Genomic DNA, 6,177 nt, shown 5'->3' on the forward strand with positions numbered 1-6,177 from the left:
CTACATTCAAAAGGTTCAAACACCAAACCAAAGCCTCCCACGGAGCAACTTATTTTTTCCTGTAATGCACTTTCAATATCTTTACTTGCTTTCCTAGGAGTAGTGTTAGGCTGTAAGGAAAATTCATTCATCAATATATCATACGACCCTTGATTTTCAAGGCGCCGTAGCACCATCTCTGTTGTTCGTTCCCTCACCCCATATATCATACGACCGTCGCTCCCTGAGCGACGCGCCGGAGCACCGCCCAAAACCCACCACCAACACCATCACTCAACGGCCTTGTAGTTCAGGCCGTGAACCTAACAGCCGAGATTAGTTCCTCTCTCGGCTACAATCGTTTGATTTGAAGATGAGTTCAAACAGGTGCACCACTTATCCATCCTACACTCATCAACATCTCGACGCACGGTAGACCGTGCTGGCACGCCCGCGCACAACCGCACCGCACCCAAAAGCAGGAAACCGCGTGTCAACGCATATCCCCTCGGCCCGGAACTCCAGGCCGTGAGATTTGCGCGGCAGACAATGACTCAACTACAATTGGATCGACATCTTGAGAAGATGGGTATCAGATACATGTCTAATTGGCTTTAGAGTGCAAGTGGGAGATTGTTGGAAATATGCCCTAAAAGCCAATCATATGATGTAATCTTTTAAGGATATTTCATGTATTAGACTTATGTTTAATCCTCTTAAAGGGCAAGTTTATTGTTTATTAGTAAATGTCTCATTAACAGTTACACATGCTTAAACAATAAGTCCAAGGGATGTGAGATACAGAGAAAGTAATCTAAGGAAGTTAGATTCAGGAGACATTTCCTCTATTATCTTCATGCCCTAAATGTTCCTAGTCATAGGATTGTCAAATGGGCACTGACAATTCGAAAAGACCGGTACATGCTATGTCTTCTCAATTGGGAGGATGACTGGTCTCAAGTCATTCGTGTGGAGACACTAAGACAAGTATGTAGGTGCTTAATAGAGAATGAGTTCACTGAACACGATCAAACGAAAGTTTCTTGTATGGAAATTTTACTTATATGTCAAACAAGAAACTCCAAGTTGCAATAATGCAAATTAGTCCTTGGACCTCAGGCACCATGGTTGTCTTGTGGGAAGGTTGTGGATCTTTGATGATGCTGTAAAGACATGTCCTAATCAAGGATGTGGTACAAGCATTGTTGGGGTACACGATTGACTCATGGAGACATGTGAGTGTACAACATGGAATCTCTATTCTTCAGTAAAGAAGGAGAATGCTCGGAAGATATGATTAAGCAAATCTCTTATCAGAGTATTTGGTATGACCTAGAAGGATGTTCTTGTCATACTAATACAAATCATATAAGACGTGACAATCTCATTAAGGATTTGACATGCACCATGCCCTAGTAATGAGATTAAAAGCATTGTAATAGGGAAGGACCGTATTGCTTTGTAATTCCACCTGAATAGGTTCTCTGCTTATTCTACTTAGCTTGGATATCCATGACATACTGCTAGGTGTCACTCATGGATGGCGGAAGCCCTAAGGACTAATGATCCTAACTAATAGGGAGAATTAAAAAGGGGTTTTAATTCACAATCAATTACGAAGAGTTCAAATTGCCCACGACCTTGCTAATTAGAACCTAATGGATCGCACACCGTTAAACTTGAGTTATTTGAGAAACCATTATGGAGATGATGAATTGAAGAGATCAATTAAGCTTTGTTAATTGGTTAAGGAAAAATTAATTATGGAATTAATTTAAACGACACGTGATGTCGAAATAGGCTTTAAACGGGAATTTTGAATTCCGGGCTCATTGGGCTTTATCCTTTTGGACACGGAGATTGGGTTGTATGACAACTTAAATGAAATTGAGCCCAAGAGGCCCAATGTCAAGGGATGGACGTTCATATGGATCATCTTTTTGAAGTCTAAGGGGGTCATTAGTGAAAATGAAGAGAGAGAAAGAAAGCTCTAGTCTTCCAAAAACTCTCTCTACACTTTCATACCATCTTAGTGAGGGATCACTAGCATCATCCTCTCACTAAGCTCATCATCTTCTTCTCAAGCTCTAGTTGGTGAAGAGACTTAGAGGTTACCTATTTTGGTGACTTTTGGAGAACCTCCTAAGTTGAAGTTTTGAAGGAGTCATTCAAGCTTCAACAACCTGGTGGAGATTTTGAAGGAGCCATTCAAGCTTCAACAATTTTGGTGGAATTCGATCATAGGGTTGAAAGCACGCACCAAGGGTAACTCCTCCTTCCAATCTTACTAGAAGTATGTTCTAGGAAAGTAGTACAACTATCACTTGGCTTAAAAGATTCATGGGAAAAGTTTTTGTTTTTGAACTCATAGATGCATGCTTAAGCTTCTGTTGCCATGATTTTATTTATCTATGTTGGTATTCAAATGAAACTCATGATTTTCTAAAGGTTTCCTTCAACACGTTCTGGAAGTTTGGTCTGGATCGAGCGATTGGATCACTCCCGATCGAACGATCGGATGGTTTCCGTTTATCCTAAACTTTGAATTATTGAATCGGAGCATCCGGGACTCTGATTCATGATCCGCTAAATCCTACACGATCCTAGAGATGCCTAGATCAACATATTTGAAAATGAAGTCGATCCAACGGTCCATGCATATTGAACTCGGATAACGCCTAATATGCGTAATTCGATCGACTGTCAAACGATAACCAAATTCTAATCCGAGCATACCATCGTGCTCGAGATGACATGTGGATCATTTTAGGACCAAAAAGGACATCCAAACAGTGCCCTCACGCCGGCACACGTGCTGGCAGCACGTGGGTGCTCATAGAAATTTCAGCGACTAGAAAATCCCCAAATCGCTGGTCAAGACCTATACCTACATGATCCGAACAACGAGTGGAGCAACTTTTGTTCTTGGTCCATGACCAAAATGTGACCGGAACTTGTCGAAAACACAAGCCGAATACTGGCCAATCTTTAAGCGGTAGATCGAGTTACAAAATGCAAAAATCGATCATAAACAACCCAACCATCAGCTAGAACACATTGAGAGGATGAAAAAACATACCTAGATCGAAGAAATTGGAGGTCGGAATTGCCGAAACGAGTGTCAGAAAATTTAAAGAAAACTGGTCATTTTTGGGCTTTTTCTGGCGAAATACGGCGGTGGTGGCGGCGAGAATGGGGTGGGGCTGGAAGAGGAAAGTGTGTTGGTTCTTTTGGGACTGGTGCCACCCAAATTGGTGGCTTGATGAAGTGGTGGAGACCCAAAAACCGCCGGCTACAAAACAGGGGGAAGGGGAGGGGGGAAGAAGAAATTCTAGTATTTTAAAAAACCATTTTCGAAATATTTTCGGTTATGCCATTGAGCTTCCGTAGATCATAGCGTTTTCGTTATAACTTTGATTTGAGCCCACTACGTGTTTACGGACTCATCTTGACATGCTCTACGCAATGATACTATTAAAACCCCCAAATTCTTTTCCAAACAAAAAGTCAACTTTTAAACTCATTAAAATATTTCCAGGGTAAAATTGTCTTTTACTTAAATATTTTAATAATTAAATATTAATTTAGGATCGGGTTATCACAGTGCTACTTTGGGATGGTGCTTTGCACTTTCCTCCATAGTTTGTACTGCTGGGCTTATCACCTCCCTGACCTGCCTCCTTGGGTGGTTATTCGGCTTGCTTAGCAAACTTCTTTACGGCGATTTGATCGTCGTTCCATAGCGCATAGTATTCCATAGTCGCGAAGACCTCTGCCAGAGTCTAGTTGCGAATGATAGTCAGCTCGCGATACAGGTCGTGCTAGCTAGTAAACCCTTCTTGAAGGCAGAGAATGCGATTCGATCATCGCATCCCACAATGTTGGCTTTCTCCACCTTGAATCTTTTGATGTAGTCTCAAAGGAACTCATCATGCTTCTTGCCTAAGTTGAACAGGTGGTCGGCTTGTTTCTTAATCTTCCGGTATGAAGTGTTCTCTTTGGTGAAGAGGAAACTTGCTCCTTGAATCAGCCGATCAACCTCGATGGCAGGGTATGGAACCAATCCTAGGTTGCTCCTCGTAAGGAAATCGCAAACACCTTGCACATCCGCACATCTTCATCCTTGTAGAGAATCATAACACTTTTGAAGTGCTTCAAATGGCTCTCAGGATTGGAATCCCTTTTGAAGTGTGTGAAAGAAAGCATTGAGAATCGATTCGGTGGAGCTACTTGCTCGATCTTAGTGGTGAACGGTAAGGAGTTCACTTGGTCCACTTCCTTGCATAAAGCACCTTTGAAATCTCCTCCAATCTTCAAGTCTCAAAATCAGTCATTCACGAGTTTCTCAACATCTTCTGCCTACATGGCTTGCAATTCACGTCGGTGTCTCCCATGATGCAGGCGTCACTAGTCTACCTCCTCATTGTTTCTTCAGAGAAGATCTCCTCAACTGTCTTGCCTGTGCGACATGTTCATGGACTGAGCTTGCGAGGGACCCTTTGCAGCTTGTCTTCGTGAGTTGGCTCCTCCTGATTGAGTAGGTGAGCGTCTTTCTTCATGCATTTCATGGGGATGATCGTGAGATCTTCGGGGGCCTAATCTTGTGTGAATGCTTCTCTGCATGCCCAGTCGGGGGTGAGCATCAGATTATGGGCCAAATCTTTCGTGCATGTTGATCCTTGGACTTAATGTCGATCGGAGACTCGATCTACTTTGAGTAGGGCTCGCGGATGCTTACAACATGCCAACTTGCTGAGCAACACGCTCTTATCCGTCTCCTTGCCTGTTTGCTCTTGCTATACCTGCATGGGGCCTCTCGAATCGCTTTCAGGTGTGTTCTTCCATCCTCTCTCTTCACCTTGCAATCCAAGGCCAAGGTCTCGGACCAAGTCAATCTGGTTTAGGAGTTGTCCAACCAAGTTATTTTGGTCGTCCACTCTTTGAGTCAGCTGGCCAACTTTAAGACTTAGGTCTGCTTGACTTCGTGGATCATGAGGAGAGAATTGTGTGGAGCCCAATTGCACATATGCTAGGGTTTCGTTAGTGGTGTACATAGGAGTGTACGTCGAGCACGGCAACAACGGAGCCAAAATTGACAGCAGCGCCAAGTTGGCCATGAGAATTGATGTCTGGTTGCACCGCAGCGCCATCATGTTGCTGTGCATCACACCAGACCGTGAGGATGTATGGATGGTGGCTACTGGAGTCGATCGGCAATCCTCGTTGCTGCAAGACCGTGCTGGCCGCAATGGTGGGCTCCAAAAAGGAGCTTTGGGCCAAGGGGTTAAGAGGAGGAACGGCAGCAGCTGGAGCTGTGGCGGCAGCCACGGTGCTAGGGTGTTGGGCCGTGCCTTCGACATAGGAAAGTGGTGGATGCCACAATGCTGTGGAGTCGTGGAGGCTTGAATCCATTACGAATTAAGTCGTCGCAGTTGTCTTACTTCTCGTGCGCTTGCTTCCAACCATGGTTGTTTGGAAGGCTTCGATTGAGTGATGAATAAGAGGAAACAGATTACTTTGATTCAAGAACACGCGTTGAGTATAACTCGTTCTCTCAATGAAAGCACCAAAAATTTTTAGCAACATTCTACACAAGGAATATTCGCGGGTTGATTCCTCGACCTTCGATCTTCCTTCTCTCTCTTCATTGATCCCTTCGAAATAAATAAGAGTAAATAGACCACACCCGGGGGTTGTTGGCCAAAGGCCCTCCGATGCCTAAGTCAGTTCAATTGAATCTTGAGAAAGATACAACAATAGCTAAAGTAGACGAAATTTTCTCTCACAAGGAGAGCCGGGTGGTCGGAGCCGTGTGTAGTGGTGCTTAGCCCTGTGAGGTGAGAGAGTGAGAGGGAGGGTGAGACAGAGAGAGAGTGAGGAATTTTTGTAGGGTTTTAGAATTACCTCGAATGCCTTGTGTAGCAAAGTATTTATAGTCTCCTTGTGTGCTAGGGTTTTGGGAGAATAATTTTTATTTGGTTAGGATTATTCTTCCCAAAAAGTTGATAGGAATTAATCCAAGAAATTTGGTTGAAATTGGTTTCTTTATTTAGGGAGATATTCTTATCTTAAATCAAAATAATTTCCCTAATTAAATAGGGTTTAATTAGGATAATTAGTTGACCTAAGGAATATTCTTTTTTCACGTGTCGTCTTCTTATTGGCCTGCGTAATATGTGTTCCCACACCCATGTCATT

The sequence above is a fragment of the Prunus avium genome, chromosome 3 (genome assembly GCF_965620075.1).
Source record: "Prunus avium chromosome 3, drPruAviu1.hap1.1, whole genome shotgun sequence".
Taxonomy (NCBI): domain Eukaryota; kingdom Viridiplantae; phylum Streptophyta; class Magnoliopsida; order Rosales; family Rosaceae; genus Prunus; species Prunus avium.